Source organism: Heteronotia binoei, chromosome 2, assembly GCF_032191835.1.
Source record: "Heteronotia binoei isolate CCM8104 ecotype False Entrance Well chromosome 2, APGP_CSIRO_Hbin_v1, whole genome shotgun sequence".
In the NCBI taxonomy this organism is placed as follows: Eukaryota; Metazoa; Chordata; class Lepidosauria; order Squamata; family Gekkonidae; genus Heteronotia; species Heteronotia binoei.
In genome coordinates this window covers 193,555,165-193,574,910 of record NC_083224.1, presented here as the reverse complement: position 1 = coordinate 193,574,910, position 19,746 = coordinate 193,555,165, and the positions used below count along the sequence as shown (strand labels likewise).

General features: G+C 48.6%; 1 protein-coding gene across 3 annotated transcripts in view; it reads right to left on the bottom strand.

The window, feature by feature from the left end:
• The window catches only part of CSNK1G2 (casein kinase 1 gamma 2), a 106,091-nt gene extending 95,369 nt beyond the window's left edge, over positions 1 to 10,722 (bottom strand). For 2 of the 3 annotated variants that reach the window (XM_060232770.1, XM_060232771.1), the window contains exon 1: positions 10,450 to 10,722. The gene's annotated coding sequence lies outside the window, so the exon portion shown is untranslated. The remainder of the gene's footprint in view (positions 1 to 10,449) is intronic. The other variant, XM_060232772.1, reaches the window with a different exon arrangement.
• Between the last annotated feature and the right edge of the window lie 9,024 nt (positions 10,723 to 19,746).

The following is a 19,746-nucleotide window of genomic DNA, read 5'->3' as shown; positions in this document are numbered from 1 at the left end:
CTAGATGACCCTGGAGGTCCCTTCCAAGTCTATGATTCTATGAATGTGCTGAGACTAAGAGCCACTGATGGACCTCTGCTCCACCCAGTAGGTCACGCCGCTGTCATTCGCTGGGCAGGGAGCTTGTGCCAACCCACGTGGGCCGAAGTGACTGTCCCCTTCCTCCTTTCAGTTTCTGCGTGCACTGAATTCCCCCCCCCCCCCAAAAAAACCCCTCTCCTCTTTCCTGCTTTAAGAGAAAGACTGAACTATCCCACACACAGTGATTCAGCAGACAACGTATCAGGCAAGCCAGCCAAACCTGAAAAGGTAATTTAAAAAAAAAAAAAGTGTGTGGGAGAGAGAAGAGAAAGAAGAAGAGTCAAACTCTGTAATGTGCGTTTTTAGGTCACAACCACGCGGGAGCTTCGGAGCGCTCCCAGTCGAGCATCACCGACAACAACCTAGAATCATGTTATCAAAAAGTCTTGTACTTACAGCGTAGCTCAGGGGTTTCAAACATGCGTCCCGCGGGCCGAATCAGGCCCCTGGAGGGCTCCTATCAGGCCCCCGAGCAACTGGCTGTCGTCTGCTTCCTTCTCCCTCTCTCTTGCTTCCTTCAGCATCACAGCTCGCTTTGCCAGTCTTGCTCAATCGCACAGGAGCTACAGAGCAAAGCCTCTGTTTTTTTTCCATTGGCTGAGGCTCCTCCCTTGGGGAGGAAAGGGGGAGGAATAGCACGCCTGGCCGGGCTCTCAATCACACAGCAGAGCTACTGAGCCAAGCCTCTCTTCCTTCTATTGGCTGAGGCTCCCCCCCCCCCCAGTCCTCTGGGGAAGGAAGGAAAGAGCCAGAGCTTCCTTTGCCCAGTTCTCTGGATCCCATGGGAGAAATTTATTTATTTTATGATTTATATCCCACCCTTCCCACCAGGTGGCTCAGGGCGGCTTACAACATAAAATCCCACATAAATTAAGTTTTAGGTATTTAAACAGTTAAAATATTTAAAACATTTAAAGCATTAAGAGCAGCAGAAGTCTAATAGAACCACACTTAGTTTCTTGTGCCAGTTAGTTATAGGCCAGCCGGAAGAGGATTGTCTTACAGGCCCTGCGGAACTGAACAAGGTCCCGCAGGGCCCTCACCTCTTCCGGCAGCTGGTTCCACCAGGAAGGGGCCATAACAGAGAAGGCCCTGTCCCTGGTAGATTTTAAGCGGGCTTCTTTTGGCCCGGGGATAACAAGGAGGTTTTGAGTTCCCGATCTCAGTACTCTCTGGGGAACATGTAAAGAAATATAAAGAAAGCACCTTTAAGACCAACAAATGCAAACGTTTTAAGTTTTAAAAAATATATCTTAAGCATGTTTTAAGCTTTTTAAAAATATATGTATTTAATTGCGGTTGTCTGTATCCTTTATAAAGTTTATATCTCTGCTACCTAATCTTAAACAGGCACACACACGGCGCAGCCCAACAAGGTATCATATATGTCACATCCAGCCCTTATAACAAATGAGTTCGACGCCCTTGCGGTCTGGATGGATTTCCTGCGCTCCGGTTCAAATCACGTCTGCCCTAATCACTCCTCCCTTGCAGGCTCACGCCAAACCCCGTTTCCACCTGCAATGCACAAAAGCCCCAGCCTACCTCGGAGGGTTGCCGTAAAGGCCACAAGCGTGGCAAGGTGCGGCTTTGAACGCTCTCGCAAGGATGATTCTTTAACGACCCAAAACACAGTGCTTCAGCATCTGAAACGTGCCACCAACATACCCCCTGTGCCCCACCCTTCGAAGAGTTCATATTTGAGGCCAGCAAATGCCAGGGGCAAAGGCTGCTTCGGAGATCTGTGTGAACAAGGACAAACCAAGAAACGGAGCGCAATGACTTGGCCACAGTAATCCACGCGACAGTCACCTCGAGAATAGACTACTGCGATGCCATCCACACGGGGCTGCCCTTGACCCGAACTCGGAAGCTGCAACTGGTGCAGAACGCTGCAGAAACGGAGCGCAATGACTTGGCCACAGTAATCCACGCAACAGTCACCTCGAGAATAGACTACTGAGATGCCATCCACATGGGGCTGCCCTTGACCCGAACTCGGAAGCTGCAACTGGTGCAGAACGCTGCAGCCAGGTTCTCACTGGAGCTATTTTTACGGGAGCACATTCAACCCGTGCTGGAGATGTTGCGCTGGTTGGCTGTGGCTTTCCAAGCTCGCTTCAAGGTGCTGGTTATGGCCTTTAAAGCCCCGTACGGCCTGGGACCCTGTCTACCTCCGGGACCGCCTTTCACCACATGAGCCTCAGAGAGCACTGCGATCGAGCTCACAACATCTCGTAACGATCCCCGGGGCCAAAGGATGCACAGCTGTCCACCCCCAGAGCAAAAGACTTTTCGGTGGCGGCCCCTACCCCTCTGGAATGCTCTCCCTGGAAACATCAGGGCCCTGTGGGAGGACTTGCCACAATTCCGCAGGGCCTGCGAGACAGAATGGTTCAAACAGGCTTTTAACATCTAAATGGAGGTGACCGGTACTTCACCACCCCACAGCATGAATATCTTAACCCGACCCGAAGTGAATGTAAGGCGCTCGATAAGATTTAATGACATCACGGCAAACAGCGCTAATCAAGAATCACACCACCAACTAGGGGTTAAAACTGTCTACGTTTTGAGATGTTTTAATAATTTACCGTGATTTTATTGCAACAATTTAATTTTGTGTTGTTTTCCATTGCTGTTAGCCGCCCTGAGCCCGTCAGGGGAGGGCGGGATATAAATATAATAAAATAAATAAAATAAAATAAATGCTGATGTAGTGAGCAGTGACTCCTGAAAGCTTCTACCCTGCTACAAATTTTGTTAGTCTTGAAGGGGCTACTGGATTCTCACTCTTTTCTACAGCTACAGATAGACTAGCATGGTTACCCATCTTACATATGAACATATGAAGAAGCCTTATGCTGAATCAGACCCTTCTGGCTTTGTATCCTTCTGAGGTCCTTTCCAAGCTCCACTCCCAAAACTCCAAGGTCGTTTTCGCACTCACCTCCAGCCGGCGCGACCCCCCCCTTCACCGCGCAGGATCTGCGCGGATTTCGCACTAAATGCCGCAGAGCAGCCTTTTGCGCCGGAAACTCCCGTCGCAAAAGCCGCTCAAACGTAAATCGGCAAAAAGCAGTCTGGCGTTTGCGCGGCTTTTGCGACGGGAGTTTCCGGCGCAAAAGGCTGCTCCGCGGCATTTAGTGCGAAATCCGCGCAGATCCTGCGCGGTGAAGAGGGGGGTCGCGCCGGCTGGAGGTGAGTGCGAAAACGACCCAAGAGTTTCTCAGGCTTTTCAAGGGAAGAGACCAACTTCACGAAGTCAAGCCAACCGGCAGCTTGGGGGGATGCATTTGAAGTTGCTTTCTTCACACCTCTCCCTCCCTCCACCCGTCTATTTTGCCTTCTATTTGACAAAAGGGATGCCCACAACAGGAGGAGGTGGTCAATAAAATTTTACAAGCAGCAGAAATGGATATTTTATCCAATCTAATGAAAGGGGTGTCGAAAATGGAAGCTGCAAAGAAGTGGGAAAAACTATATAATTGGTTAAAAAAAAAGTGAGTAAAGGCTGGGTTTATGAAAACATTGAAGAGTCTCAGAGCGGCTCACAATCTCCTTTACCTTCCTCCCCCACAACAGACACCCTGTGAGGTGGGTGGGGCTGGAGAGGGCTCTCACAGCAGCTGCCCTTTCAAAGACAACCTCTGCCAGAGCTATGGCTGACCCAAGGCCATCTCAGCAGGTGCAAGTGGAGGAGTGGGGAATCAAACCCGGTTCTCCCAGATAAGAGTCCGCACACTTAACCACTACACCAAACTGGCTCTCAAGGTACTTCAAGGAGCCCCGTGGCACAGTGTGGTAAGGCTGCAGAAGTGCAGTCCAAGCCCTCTGCTCATGACCTAAGTTTGATCCTGGCGGAAGGTGGGTTCAGGTAGCCGGCTCACGGCTGACTCAGCCTTCCATCCTTCCGAGGTCGGTCAAATGAGTACCCAGCTTGCTGGGGGGAAAGTGTAGAGGACGGGGGAAGGTAATGGCAAACCACCCCATAAAAAATCTGCAGTGAAAACGTTGTGATGCAACGTCACCCCAGATTCGGAAACGACTGGTGCTTGCACAGAGGACTACCTTTACCTTTAATTAATGAGGTTATAAGAGCCCCATGGCACAGAGTGGTAAAGCTGCAATACTACAGTCAAACTCTGCTCACGACCTGAGTTTGATCCCAGCAGAAGCTGGGTTCAGATAGCCAGCTCAACGTTGACTCAGCCTTCCATTCTTTCGAGGTCAGTAAAATGAGTACCCAGCTTGCTGGGGGGAAAAGTGTAGAGGACTGGGGAAGGCAATGGCAAACCACCCCGTAAAAAATCTGCAGTGAAAACGTTGTGATGTGACGTCACCCCAGATTCGGAAACGACTGGTGCTTGCACTGGGGACTACCTTTACCTTTAATTAGTGAGGTTATAAGAGCCCCGTGGCACAGAGTGGTAAAGCTGCAATACTGCAGTCAAGCTCTCTGCTCACGACCTGAGTTCGATCCCAGCGGAAGCTGCGTTCAGATAGCCGGCTCAAGGTCGACTCAGCCTTCCATCCTTCCGAGGTCAGTCAAATGAGTCCCCAGCTTGCTGGGGGGGAAAGCGTAGATGACTGGGGAAAGCAATGGCAAACCACCCCGTAAAAAGTCTGCCGTGAAAACGCTGTGATGCGACGTCACCCCAGATTCAGAAACGACTGGTGCTTGCACAGGGGACTACCTTTTAAAAGGTACTTGCAAATAGGGACAATGCAGGGATTGGGTGGGTGCTCTGGACCCTCCCAGATAGACCCTTAAGCAGAGTGGCGATTAAATGGAGAATTGGGGAGCCATGTATGCCACCTTGAGTTCTGCGATGGAAGGATGGAAAAACTTTGAAAAACCTGTGATCAGTAAATAGTGAAATAAATCCACTTCACCATCGCATCGGAAGGACCCTGGGAGACTCTCCAGCTTGGAAACCACCACCTCATGTTGGATGAAAAGCAACAGATGACACGAAAAAGGTACATCAGAGAGGACACGAGGGATTGTGTGTTTGTTTTCTGTTATATGGAATTTTGATCTTTGTGACTCCCTATAGAACCCTAGTTGGAAGGGACCTCCAGGGTCACCTAGTCCAACCCCCTGCACAATGCAGGAAACTCACAAACACCTCCCCCTAAATTCACAGGATCTTCATTGCTGTCAGATGGCCATCTAGCCTCTGTTGGAAAACCTCCAAGGAAGGAGAATCATAGAACCCTAGAGTTGGAAGGGACCTCCAGGGCCATCTAGTCCAACCCCCTGCACAATGCAGGAAACTCACAAATACCTCCCCCTAAATTCACAGGATCTCCATTGCTGTCAGATGGCCTTCAACCTCTGTTGGAAAACCTCCAAGGAAGAAGAGCCCACCACCTCCTGAGGAAGCCTGTTCCACTGAGGAATCGCTCTAACGGTCAAGGAAATTCTTCCTCATGTTGAGCCGGAAACCCTTTTGATTTAATTTCAACCCGTTGAAATTAAAGAGGCCCGTCTGAAATCCACCAGGGACAGGGCCTTCTCGGTAACGGCCCCTTGCTGGTGGAACCAGCTGCCGGAGGAGGTGAGGGCCCTGTGGGACCCCGGCCAGTTCCGCAGGGCCTGTAAGACAGCCCTTTTCCGGCTGGCCTATAACTAACTGGCATTGGAAACGCTATGGAAGATTGCAGTGTAGTATTCTGATAGATCGCTTGTTTTTATGCTTTATCATTTTACTGTTTTAACGGTGTAATTTGTTGTATTTTAAATCCAAAACCTATGTTAGTTCTTATGTGTTGTAAGCCGCCCTGAGCCACTTCGGTGGGAAGGGCGGGATATAAATTGAAATAAACTGAAACTGAATCTTTTCACACAACCATCTCTATCTCAGTGCAAGCACCACTCAGAGGAGCCACTACGGACAACCTCGCTAACCCCCTGAGGACCAAACCCGGAACTCTCAAGGATGCAGGGCAGTTGTTACCAAACTGGGCGTGCCCAGAGTTCAAATTCCAAGCTCAGTTACATCTACTGTCTAACACAATTAGGTGGACAAGGACATCACGAGGAAATACCTGTCCTTTTGTTTTTACCGAGACTTGCAGCAACAGCTATGAACAGGCAGCTTTTATCACCTTTTATCGCTATCCAGACCAAATGGTCTTCCCATTTCTTACACTATTCTGCCATTTGAGTCTAACTTTGTATCAGTTTACACTCTTAATCCACCAACTACATGCATTTCAGCCCACTGTACCCCATCCCTTCGTCTGAAGAAGCACGCATGCATACGAAAGCTTACATTCTGAATAAAACTTTGTTGGTCTTAAAGGTGAGACTTGACTCCTACTTTGTCTAACGCAATAGCACTGGACTCGGGCCAAGGAGACGCAGGTTCAAATCCCCACTCGCTCAAAAGCCCAGGGAGGGGCATTCACCCCCACCTCAACGTAACCTACCCACCTGACGGGTTTCTTGTTAAGGAATCCAGCTAAAGACGCAACTCTGCCTCGAGGAACTTGAAACCTAAATTTTGAGCAGGGTTGGGGGCAGAGATAACAAAAGAAAGAAGGGATGGAAGTCAACACTGTAACACGATCTGACTGGGAAATGAATTTCAAAGAGCGGCTTTAAAAGAGGGCAAGATAGGGATGCCAACCTCCAGGTGGGACCTGGGGATCCCCTGGAATTACAGCTTGTCTCCGGGCGACAGGGATCAGTTCCCCCAGAGAAAATTGCTTTGGAGGGTGGCACTATACCCCACTGAGGTCTCTGTACTCCCCCCAAGCTCCATCCCCAAATCTCTAGGATGTCCAGAGAGGAGTTGGAGACCCTGGGGGGAAATAATGGCGGTACCACTCAAAGTTTCCTCTAATCCGTGGAGTCTTGCGAGCAAAAATTCTACTTTGTGAGTTGCTTGCATTAATGTTGTGAGCTGCTGCATAAATCAGTTCCCTCTAGGGCCATTTTTTCTGAGCTGAGACCAAAACGTGTGAGCCGGAGGCTAAAAAAATCGTGAGCTAGCTCACACTAACTCAGCTCAGTGGGAACACCGGCCCCACTCATGCAGACATCCCTTTCTGTCCACATTTCAATTATCTCAAGGTATTCCCCCCTGAGAGAGCCCCGTGGCGCAGAGCGGTAAAGCTGCAGTACTGCAGTCAGAGCCCTCTGCTCATGACCTGAGTTCAATCCCGGTGGAAGCCGGTTTCAGGTAGCCGGTTCCAGGTTGACTCAGCCTTCCATCCTTCCGAGGTCGGTCAAATGAGTCCCCAGCTTGCTGTGGGGAAAGTATAGAGATGACTGGGGAAGGCAATGGCAAACCACCCCATAAAACTTCTGCTGTGAAAACACTGTGAAAGCAACGTCACCCCAGAGTCGGAAATCACAGTCCAACACTCTGTGTCACATAAGAACATAAGAGAAGCCATGTTGGATCAGGCCAATGGCCCATCCAGTCCAACACTCTGTGTCACATAAGAACATAAGAGAAGCCATGTTGGATCAGGCCAATGGCCCATCCAGTCCAACACTCTGTGTCACACAGTGGCCAATATATACACACACACACACATATACATATACATACACACTGTGGCTAATAGCCACTGATGGACCTCTGCTGCATATTCTTATCCAATCCCCTCTTGAAGCTGGCTATGCTTGTAGCCGCCGCCACCTCCTGTGGCAGTGAATTCCACATGTTAATCACCCTTTGGGTGAAGAAGTACCTCCTTTTATCCGTTCTAACCCGACTGCTCAGCAATTTCATCGAATGCCCACGAGTTCTTGTATTGTGAGAAAGGGAGAAAAGTACTTATTTCTCTACCTTCTCCATCCCATGCATAATCTTGTAAACCTCTATCATGTCACCCCACAGTCGACAACCTTTACCTTTTTATTTCCCCCTGAAACGCACCCTCCCCGACGGAGACTTATCCTTCCACGATGCCATTTTTTGAAAGAAACCCTGCTTTGCCAACCCCCCCAGCACCATTTTTCGTTGAGAGCTATTTTTGGCTTCCTCAGTAAAGAATGGAGGGATGGGGAAGGGAAGAAAAACCAGATGTACTTCCTGGTTGCCCCCTATTCACACGCTGAAACCATGGCTGGGTTTCAAATGAGACTCTTGCCTCTCCCTCCTTCCCTCCCTCCCACTCAGCTTAGCAAGCAGACAGGGCCAAGGCCACGCCAGGGGTGTGGGTGAAAGGGGCTGCAGGTTGCTTCCTAAAAGACCTGCCCAGAAGATATTTGGTGGTAAAGCTGCAAAACAAGCCACAGGTTAATTTCAGAACCACAAACCACAGAGAATTCCAGTTGCCTTTGCTCCCTCTCTGCCAGTCCTGAAAAGATATTTTGGTTTGAGAGACTTCTCCAGCAAGCCAAAAAGGAAATTTAGCTTTTTATGAAGGGGGAGGGAAGGAGTGACGTTGAATCAGCCACCCCCACCTTGTCGAACAGATCCAGGGAAGATTCGAGCAGATCCAGATGCGACTCACAAAAATGAAAGAAGGTCCTTCGTTTGCGAAGAGGCCAGACAAAACAAATTGGGGGGGGGGGGAGAGGAAGAGGTCTGGGCACAGCATGGACTTTTCTCTGGATTGTTTTTTAAAAAAGGAACACAAAAAGCACCTTATGAAAACAGGGATCGTGACATGGGGGGGAAAGGTTTTACAAAACTACATTGCAACAGTTGGTTAAAAGAGGGTTGGGGGGGGAAGAAGGAAGAAAATCAGAGTGAGTTGCAAACAAATAAAAATGTGTATGTGTTTTTTTTCCCCCACCACCCCCATCAGTCACGCAAGGGGAGAATTTGGGAAACATAGGCCTCATCCGGGCTGGCTGGCCACAGCAGCAAACAGACAGAAAAGAAAAGAAAAGCCCCAAAGGTCAACATTTCATAGCTCCTTCCTTTTGCTTCCCATCTGGATGCTAAAACTGCAAATTCCCCCCTCCCTCCAACGTTCGCAAGGACTGGGGGCTAATTTCAAAGCTCTGGGCTTCCCCCTGAGTTTTCTTCCTCTCTCAGACACCCTCCCCTCCAGAAGCACATCCGTGTTATGGAGATGGTTAACCTGGGGAGAGACACAGAATCCACTGGCAAAAAATCAACCAATTTCTAATGAAACGATTAAGACTTCCAGCCCTGGTGCAACTTTTGTTTCCATCATCATCATTTCCCCCCAAACTCTAATCCAGCAGTTAAAACGACTCACAGTTGCTCTCTCTCTCTCTCTCTCTTCCCCCCATACAGCATAAAGTCCTTTTGTTAAAAGAAACCCACGTTCTAAATATATACCAAAGTAACAAGGTCCAGAGGCTTCCTTCCGCCCCCCCAACCCCCCCCCCCCCAAAAAAACCCAGGAAGAAACAAACACGTTCGAAATGTGAAGAACAATCTCTCCTCCGCCCCACACTGGAAATTCACTTTTTTAAAAACAAAAACAGGAACAAGACTTCTGTTCTTTCATTTTTTTTTTTGTTTAAAAAGACAAACGTGTAAACGGTTTGCACCTCTGGCAAAATGTTGATGACACCGATTCTTTAGAAGCACCCCCAAGCTGTTATGTATTTATACCGATTCTTTAGAAGTACCAAACTGTTATGTACTGAATTTGTACCTAACATCAACTATCTCCCTTTGAAGTCTGCCGTCGTTTCAGAGTATCTAGGAATTGCAGAACTCTGAGTCCATATAACCGCCTCTTTTCGGGGTTTTTTTTAATTTTTTATTTTATTGCAATCATCTGTTAAGGTATTTAAAAAAAAAAAAGATCTTTTCCTAGCGTCTGCGGCCGGTTGCGGAGAGAAAACCGGTTGCACAGACAGATCAGCCATCTCTCTCCAAAGGGAGAGGCCTTCTGCCACAACCACCCTGTAACTGCAAAACATGCACCGAAAGGGATTGCATTGTCTACCAAGAGCCAGGCTCAAAGGACCGGGGCTTGCTGGCACGTTGGGGTGGGGGTGGGGGTGGAAAGCAACCCAAAATAAATGGGGAAGGCTTGGGGAAAGAAAGAACAGAACTGATTTTGCTAAGGGTTAGCTCAAGCCAACAGTAATGCCCCCCCCCCTTAGCCAGACCACCCAAGGGCCACGTTGGGGGGAAGCAACAGGGCACCCAGCCTGCTAACTTTAACTCCCCCCTTGCAAAAAAAAAAAAATCACTTCCTCCTTCTTGCTCCTTCTTGCAAATTCGGTTCCTAAAGGAGGCACCATTTGGGGAAGGGGTTTGCAAGCCCCCCCGCCTCTAGAAGACTGGGAGCAAGTCCCCCTCCCCCATGCAATCCCTTCCAAAAGTGCCCCCCCACAAAAAAAATTAGGATGCAACATTTAAAGGGGAAGCAAGGGAAGAAAAGCAAGGCAAGAAAAGCAAGCCCCCAGGAGACTCACCTTTCCTCCCACCCCCGGGTGCTTCAGAGCTGGGGGCCCCCCCCCGGGGCCTGCCCCCCAGCAGGCCGTCTATGGGCAGCGGCGCCTCTCCCGTCTCTTTAAACCTCTTTCTCTTCCTTGCACGAGCCAAAAAAAAAAAAAAGCAACGCCTTTACTCCACCGGCGTAAGGCGCCGCAGCCCCCTATGGCGCCCGCGTCACGCCGCCGGCGCAAGAGGCGTTGGTGAATCGCGAACTCGGGCAGCTTAAAGGCGACTCGGTCTGGCCCGCCGGAGGGGCCCTCCCGTAAGGGGTTTCGGGCGCATGCGCGCGGCGGACGGAAGAAAGGGAGGGGGGAGAAAGAGGCAGGGCGGGCTGGGAGGCGAGTAAAGGGGCCGCAGGCTCGAGGGTGATTGGATGAAGACTTCCGGCTTCCCGTTGCAGGTTGCCGGAGCTTCCAAGGGAGGGACAAATTGTTTGGAGTGTTATTTCAATTAATTTTATTTTAAATTGAATTTAGACGCACACGCGGGCACATCTTAAAAACACCTTGCCTTAATTCCTATATACGTGTATGTATATAAGACGTGGATTATGTCAAAGTCAAATAAAATAAGTGCTTTTTGATTAAAAGATGCATACGGCACAGCTTTATTTTTTTAATTAAAGATGCAGACATCTTACATGCATACTATGCAGGGGTGGCCAGTGGTAGCTCTCCAGATGTTTTTTTGCATACAACTCCCATCAGCACCAGCCAGCATGGCCAATGGCTGGGGCTGATGGGAGTTGTAGGCAAAAAAACATCTGGAGAGCTACCCTTGGCCACCCCTGCATGCAGCAGTAGTTTCTTCGCTGTTATTTTATTTTAAATATTTAATTTATGTTATTTTAAATTTGATTTAGACGCACACACGTGGACATCTTAAAAACACCTTGCTTTAATTCCTACATACGTGTGTGAATGTATGTATATTAGACGTGGATTATGTCAAAGAGAAAATAAGTGCTTTTTATTAAAGATGCATACGGCACAGCTTTTTTTTTTAAATTAAAGGGGCATACTACACAGCATTATTTTCTTCACTGTTATTTTGTTTTAAACATTTTAAAGACAACCTAAGCAAGCAGATGCTGTTTGACGGAGGAAACTTTTTTTTTTTTTTTTTGGAGAGGAACAAATTACACAGGGTGGTGTTTTGTTATGCCGTGAGCCCCAACAGGTATAAGGGCATAAGAGAAGCGATCGCAGCCTATGTGTCACGCAGTGGCCATAACCCAGATGCCATCAAGGAGTCTACCAGCAGGCCCAGAACTCCAGAAGCCCTCCCACTGTTGCCCCCCAAATACCAAGAATACAGAGCATCACTGTCCCAGACAGAGTGTTCCATCTATACTGCGTGGCTAATAGCCACTGATGGACCTCTGCTCCAGATGTTTATCCAATCCCCTCTTTGAGCTGGCTATGCTTGTACCACTTCCTACAGTAGTGAATCCCACCTGTTAATGACACTTTGGGTGAAGAAAAACTTCCTTTGAGCTGTTCTATGCCCACGGCTCGTTCATTTCATTGAGTGCCCGCAAGTTCTTAGGCAAAAAAAGTACTTTCCCCCTCTATCTTCTCTATCCCATGCATGATTTTGTCAACCTCTGTCATGTCATCCTTCAGTCATCATTTCTCCAAGCTAAAGAGCCCTGGCCTCTTGAACCTTTCTTCATAGGAAAGGTGTTCATTCCCATTCCCTTAGTTATTCCCTTAGTTATTTAGCAGCCCTTTTCTGCACCTTTTCCAATGCAATAATATCTTTTTCGAGGTGCTGTAACCAGAATTGTGCACAGGATTCTGAATGAGGCCATACCATAAAGCTGTAGTCCGAGTTCTCTGCTCATGATCTGAGTTCAATCCTGACGGAAGCTGGGTTCAGGTAGCCGGCTCCAGATTGACTCAGCCTTCCATCCTTCCGAGGTCAGTCAAATGAGTCCCCAGCGTGCTGGGGGGAAAGTGCAGAGGACTGGGGAAGGCCATGGCAAACCACCCCGTGGAAAAGTCTGTGGAAACATCATAATGTGACATCACCCCAGAGTTGGAAACGACTGGTGCTTGCACAGGGGACTATCTTTACCTTTTTATTATGATACCAGCTGATTTGTTTTCAGTGTCCTTAATAATCCTCAGCACAGCATTTGTCTTTTTTACTGCACTTGCGCATTGTTTTGTACGCAAAGGCATGCCTGGACATGTTAGGTGACGTGTCCTGAACTTGAGGAGCAAAACAATAGACTGAGAGGATCCAAAGTTCTGCCTCACGATTGGCCACATACTTCAAACTGGCCAATTGGGAGGCAGTATCAGAAGATCCTAGGTTTTGCCAATGAGGATGCATATTTTAATGAAGGATCCAAAAATCACAGGATGTTTTTGCTTCCTGGGGACTGGGTTTCCCCTGACCCAACTGTATATTGGCACATGTTCTGAGCACTTTGCAGTAGTTTGTAGTTACTTAATAAAGATGCTTTATCACTAATAGTTTGATCACTATGCACATGAACATATGAAGCTGCCTTCTATTGAATCAGAGCCCCCTGGGTCCATCAAAGTATTGTCTACTCAGACTGGCAGCAGCTCTCCAGGGTCTCAAGCGGAGGTTTTTCACGTCTACTTGCCTGGACCCTTTTGAGTTGGAGATGCCGGGGATTGAACCTGGGACCTCCCGCTTACCAAGCAGATGCTCTACCACTGAGCCACCGTCCCTCCTTTAAAACCAAGGTTCGTATGAACATATATGAACCTATGAAGCTGCCTTCTGCTGAATGAGCCCCGCCCCCCGGGTCCATCACAGTCAGTCTTGTCTCCTCAGACTGGCAGCGGCTCTCCAGGGCCTCAAGCGGAGGTTTTTCACGCCTACTTGCCTGGACCCTTTTTAGTTGGAGATGCCGGGGATTGAACCTGGGACCTCCCGCTTACCAAGCAGATGCTCTGCCACTAAGCCATATGCAGCCTGCTGGGTGAACTTGTGATAATTCACAGTTCTATTCTCAGAGCTTTCTCAGCCCCCACCTACCTCACAAGGTGTCTGTTGTGCTGGGGAGAAGAGAAGGCCACTCTGAGACTCCAAGTGAACGGGGAGGGTAACGAAGAAGAAGATATCGGATTTATATCCCGCCCTCCACTCTGAAGAGTCTCAGAGCGACCTACAATCTCCTTTCCCTTCCTCCCCCACAACAGACACCCTGTGAGGCGGGTGGGGCTGGAGAGGGCTCTCCCAGCAGCTGCCCTTTCAAGGACAACCTCTGCCAGAGCTATGGCTGACCCAAGGCCGTTCAAGCAGGTGCAAGCGGAGGAGTGGGGAATCAAACCCGGTTCTCCCAGATAAGAGTCCACACACTTAACCACTACACCAAACTGGCTCTCCAGGTTTCCTCTTCCTCATGCGTCGAACCCAGTATTTACCACGCACTGAGCCAACATCTTCATTGAGTTCTCGACTATGGCTCCAAGGTCTCTCTTCTGGTCAGTTACCATCTGTTGGGACTCCAGCAACACATATTCGTAGTTAAGATTTTTGGCTCCATTGTACATTACTTTGCACTTGTCCTCGTTCAACCTGAGAGCCGGTTTGGCGTAGTGGTTAAGAGCAGCAGACTCCAATCTGGAGAAACGGGTATCATCCCCCACTCCTCCTCCACGTGCAACTTGCTGGGTGACCTTGAGTCAATCACAGTTATTCTCTCAGACCCCCACCTGCCTCACAAGGTGTCCGTTGTACTCTCACAATGTTTCATCCCCGGACATGTAGTCTCAACCAACTTCAGACAGGCACCAGGCTCGGAAATGGCTCAAGGCCTGTTTGAGGTTAGTTGAGACTCGATGTCCTTGGATGAAACATTGTGAGATTACTTTAGTGTTCTATGGAAGAGGTTGCTGATACTGATTAACTGTGAAGCTGTACGATTTGTGGTTCGTGGATTATTCGATTTGAAGGAGAATGGAGCAGAGCTTTCTGTTGCTTGAAGATTTGTCGAAACAGGAGCTACAAGTCGGCTCCCTGCTCTGCTATCTTCCATGAATGCGCTCTCTGAGAGTTTTGTCCATGTCTCTATGTATTTGTGTAAGAACATAAGAGAAGCCATGTTGGATCAGGCCAATGGCCCATCCTGTCCAACACTCTGTGTCACACAGTGGCAAATATATGTGTGTGTACACACACACACATATATATATACATACATACATATAGAAACATACACACACACATATATACATACTATGGCTAATAGCCACTGATGGACCTCTGCTCCATATTTTTATCCAATCCCCTCTTAAAGCTGGCTATGCTTGTAGCCACCATCACCTCATGTGGCAGTGAGTTCCACATGTTAATCACCCTTTGGGGGAAGAAATACTTCCTTTTATCCATTTTAACCTGACTGCTCAGCAATTTCATTGAATGCCCACAAGTTCTTGTATTGTGAGAAAGGGAGAAAAGGAATTCCTTCTCACCAGTGTATCACATTATTATATTGTTATATAGTCTTAGTAATTGTTGGTCACTATAACCATTTGTGGTTGTGTGTTTATTCAATCCCCAGGTGGGGGCAGCCAGGGGATCCCCTGGTTTGGAGTCCCTCCCCCCCCCCACTTCAGAGTCATAAGAAAGCAGGGGTGGTGGAGGAAAATGTGTCCTGGGCACTCTATCAGGGTATAATGGAGAATTGATCTGTGGGTATTTGGGGGTACTGGGGGGGAGGGTCTGTTTCATGAGCTAGAGGCACCAAATTTTCAGCATAGCATCCGGTGCCTCTCCTCAAAATACCCCCCACGTTTCAAAAGCATTGGACCAGGGGGTTGCCAGCCTCCAGGCGGGGCCTGGAGAGATCAGCCGCTAGTACAGCTGATCTCTAGCTGTCAGAGATCAGCTCCCCAGGAGAAAATGGCTGCTTTTAAGGGTGGACTCTAGGGCGTTGCACCATGCTGACGCCCTGCCCCTTCCCAAACCTCGCCCTCTCCTGGATCCACCCCCGAAGTCTCCTGGAATTTCCCAGCCCGGATCTGGCAACCCAAGTTTCCAAGTGCATATGAATCGCACGGGGATCGGAAGTGAAGATGGCGTAGCTTTCCACTCGGCTTTCTTTTTTTCTACCTCTTTGGAAAGAGGCGGAAGAGATGACGTAAAGCGCGCTAGAGAGTCCGGCAGCTGGGAGGGGGAGGAGCGAGGCGGGAAAGCGGGCTGGGTGAGTTTTGCGACAGTCGCGAGTCTCACGTACGGCGGCCGCGTTAACTGTTTCGTGCCCGTTCCATTGCTTCTCCCTTAAGGTCTTCTCTGGCTCTGCTTTAGAATAAAATCCAGCGGGTAGAGACCCTTCCCCAATTCATAGTAATCCCCTCCCGCTTTGTCCTCACTCTGGCTGTGCTAATCGTTACCTATTAGAGTTGCCAAGTCCAATTCAAGAAATATCTGGGGACTTTGGGGGTGGAGCCAGGAAACATTGGGGGTGGAGCCAGGAGACTGGGGGGTGGAGCCTGGAGCAAGGTTGTGACAAGCTTACTTGAACTCCAAAGTGAGTTCTGTTCATCACATTGAAAGGAACTACGCTTTTTAAATGCCTTCCCTCCACTGGAGATAATGGACAGGGACATCTCCTTTGGGGGCTCATGGAATTGGACTTACTGGCCCAATCTTTTTGAAACTTGGAGGGTATTTTGGGTAGAGGCGCTGGCTGCTATGCTGCAAATTCGGTGCCTCTACCTCAAAAAACAGCCCCCTCTCTGCAGAGCCCCAGATACCCATGGATCAATTTTCCATTATACCCTAAGGCAGGCGTGGCCAAACTGTGGCTCTGGCACACATATTGTGTGGCTCTCAAAGCCCTCACCACCCCATTGGCTGGCTTGGGAAAAACAACCAGGGAATTCCCCTCCCCCCCCCAAAAAAGCATAACATTTAAAGATAAAAAATCAAATATCCTATTATGGAACATTTGGGCCTGGAGTCTAAGGCAGCGGTGTGAAATATGCAGTTTGGGGGCTGAATCAGGCCCCCAAGCAACTGGCTGTTACGTGCTTTCTTTTCGCTATATCTTGCTTCCTTCTGCGTAACAGCTTGCTTTGCAAGGCTTGCTCAATTGCACAGCAGAGTCACTGAGCCAAGGCTCCCTCCTTTCTATTGGCTGAGGCTCCCCCCCTCCCCCCCAGTCCCCTGGGGAAGGAAGGAAAGAGCCAGAACTTCCTTTGCCCAGTTCCCTGGATCCCACGGGAGAAATACAACGAAAGCATCTTTAGGACCAATAAGTGCTAACGTTTTAAAGCATGTTTTAAGTTTTTAAATATATATATATGTTTGTCTGTGTTCTTTATAAAGTTTCTATCTCTGCTACCTAATCTTAAATAGGTACACAAATGGCCCGGCCTGACATGGCCCGGCCCAAAAAGGTCTCATTTATGTCAGATCTGGCCCTTATATCAAACGACTTCGACACCCCTGACCCAGCTCTTGACTGGGAAATTTTTGGAGATTTTGGGGGTGAAGTCTGGGGCAGGGAGAAGACTCCAGCATGTTATAATGCTGTACAGTTCACTTTCTAAAGCAGCTGTTTTCTTCAGGGGAACTGACCTCTGCCACTTGGAGATCACATTCTTCTGGTAGGCAGATAATTTTAGTATTGGATCTTAAATTTGTACCATTTTGCATTCTGAACCACTGCATATCACCTATGCTCACTGTACCGGATTCGTCTGATAAAGTGTGCTTGGAGCACACAAAAGCTTATGTTCTGAATAAAACTGTTGGTCTTAAAGGTGCAACACGACTCCTGTTTTGTTCCCTGAGTTAGTGTGAGCTAACAGATTTTTAACCTCCAGCTCACACATTTTTGCCTTAGCCCAGGAAAAATGGCCTCAGAGCACAATAATTTCTGCAGTAACTCACAACTTCAATACCAGTAGCTCACAAAGCAGAATTTTTATTCACAAGTCTTTGCAGCTTCGAGTGGACATTGGCCATAACTCTTTTGAGCTGCTCTGCTCAAGAACAGTTCTTGGAGAGCCCCACCTGCCTCACAGGGTTGTCTGTCGTGAGGGAGGAAGGGAAAGGAGATTGTAGGCCGCTCTGAGACTCTGTCCTTGAAAGGGCAGCTTCTGGGAGAGCTCTCTCAGCCCACCCATCTCACAGGGTGTCTGTTGTGGGGGAGGAAGGGAAAGGAGATTGTAGGCCGCTCTGAGACTCTGTCCTTGAAAGGGCAGCTTCTGGGAGAACTCTCTCAGCCCTCCCACCTCACAGGGTGTCTTGTTGTGGGGGAGAAAGGGAAAGGAGATTGTAGGCTGCTCTGAGACTCTGTCCTTGAAAGGGCAGCTTCTGAGAGAGCTGTCTCAGCCCCACACGCCTCACAAGGTGTCTGCTGTGGGGGAGGAAGGGAAAGGAGATTGTAGGCCGCTCTGAGACTCCTTCGGGTAGTGAAGGGCAAGGTATAAATCCAATCTTCTATTAGCTGATGCCAAAGGGCAAGGGAGGCTGGTACCTTGAGAAGGTGGGCATGCCCCTATTCGGTTCTAGCTAGAGAAACCCTGCCCTTAACAGTGTCCAGAATCAAACAGGGAATGAAGCAGGCTTTGAGCTTTGGGCAATGCCAGCAAGCCCACATTTGGGGTGAAGTGAAACTTCTGAACAGGGTTCAAAGGCAATACCAGGAGAACGGCACAACAGCAGTCTGGCCAGGATATTCCACAGGTACAGGCGGTCTGTCAAGTACTTTTTTTACTTCCCTCTTCCTCTGAGAAGCAAAGAACAACACATGTGGTTATCCCCCCCTTCCGCCAGTGTATCTTTACAACATCCCTGCATGGTAGGCAAGACTGAGGGAGAGCAAAAGGCCCAAAGTCACACAGCGAATTTCATGAAGAATCTGAATCTCTGCACGCACACACAGCTTTCCTATTATTTATTAACTCTGTATCCCATCTTTCATCCCAACGGGGATGAAAATTGGTTGATATCATTGAACATAGGAACCTATGAAGCTGCCTTCTACTGAATCAGACCCCCCTGGGTCCCTCAAAGTCAGTCTTTTCTACTCAGACTGGTAGTGGCTCTCCAGGGTCTCAAGCTGAGGTTTTTCACACCTACTTGCCTGGACCCTTTCTAGTTGGGAGATGCTGGGGATTGAACCTGGGACCTTCTGCTTACCAAGCAGATGCTCTACCACTGAGCCACTGTCCCTCATTCTCCTCTTCTCCATTTTATTCTCACAGCAACCCCATGAGGTAGGTTAGGCTCAGAATGTGGGACTAGCCCAACGTCACGTCACCCACACAGGTTCCAGGACACAAGTGAAGATTTAAGCCAAATCCTAGTTGGACACTTAAGAATGCAAAAGCCCTGCTGGGGCAGACCAGGGAGGGTCCCTCTAGTCCAGCCTCCTGTCTTACACAGTGGCCAGCCAGTTCCTCTGGAGGGTCAACAGGGCAGAGATGCCGAGGTCTTTCCCTGATGTTGCCTCCTGGCTCTGGGATTCAGCTGCATTCAGTCCCTGTGAGGGATCCAGGGAACACTTTCTTCCCAAAGGCTTTTCTGCATTCTCGCTTTCCTTGTGTGTTCCTGTTGCTTTGGGCTTCCTTACTGTTTTGTTGGCTCCCTCTACTGGCCAGTTCTATATTACATTGTTTGACATCTGGCATAAAAATCTGCCATTCAAATAACAGAGAGAGAGGCCATGTAGTATCAAATCAACCCACAGAGAAAACAGAAAAGAGCCCTGAAGAAAAAGGGATACCAGTGAAGGAAATGAGAATGTTAAGAACATAAGAGAAGCCATGTTGGATCAGGCCAATGGCCCATCCAGTCCAATACTCTGTGTCACACAGTGGCCAAAATTTTTATACACACACACATATATACACACTGTGGCTAATAGCCACTGATGGACCTCTGCTCCATATTTTTATCTAACCCCCTCTTTAAGCTGGCTATGCTTATAGCTGCTACCACCTCCTGTGGCAGTGAATTCCACATGTTAATCACCCTTTGGGTGAAGAAGTACTACCTTTTATCCGTTCTAACCCGACTGCTCAGCAATTTCATTAAATGCCCACGAGTTCTTGTATTGTGAGAAAGGGAGAAAAGTACTTCTTTATCTACCTTCTCCATACCATGCATAATCTTGTAAACCTCTATCATGTCACCCCGCACTCGACGTTTCTCCAAGCTAAAAAGCCCTAAGCGTTTTAACCTTTATTCATAGGGAAAGTGTTCCAAACCTTTAATCATTCTAGTTGCCCTTTTCTGCACTTTTTCCAATGCTAATATCCTTTTTGAGGTGAGG